The sequence below is a fragment of the Cryptomeria japonica genome, chromosome 7 (genome assembly GCF_030272615.1).
Source record: "Cryptomeria japonica chromosome 7, Sugi_1.0, whole genome shotgun sequence".
In the NCBI taxonomy this organism is placed as follows: domain Eukaryota; kingdom Viridiplantae; phylum Streptophyta; class Pinopsida; order Cupressales; family Cupressaceae; genus Cryptomeria; species Cryptomeria japonica.
The window spans coordinates 109,100,796-109,101,250 of record NC_081411.1 but is presented as its reverse complement, the minus strand read 5'-3'; positions in this window follow the sequence as shown (position 1 = coordinate 109,101,250).

Below are 455 nucleotides of genomic sequence, written 5' to 3'. Positions count from 1 at the left end.
CTCACTCTCTCTCTTTCCCTCACTTAATATATCTCCCTATCTCTATTCTTCCTCCCTCTCCTCCTATATCTTCTCTCTATCTCTATTCTTCATTTCTCTCTCCCTCCCAAGTCCCTTTATTCTTCTCTCTCTCCCCCTCTCGTTCCTCTTTCCCTCTCTCTCACTCTCTCTTTCTCCTTCTCTTTCCCTCTTTCCCTCTCTCTCACTCTCTCTATCCCTCTTTCTCTCTCTCTCACTCTCTCTTTCCCTCTTTCCCTCTTTCCCTCTCTCTCGCTATCTCTTTCCCTCCCCTCCTATATATCCCTATCTCTATTCTTCCTCTCCTCCTATATCTCCCTCTCTATCTCTATTATTCACTTCTCTCCCTCCCACTCTCTCTCTCTCTCTCTCTCTCTCTCTCTCTCTCTCTCTCTCTCTCTCCCTCCTATATATCCCTATCTCTATTATTCACTTCT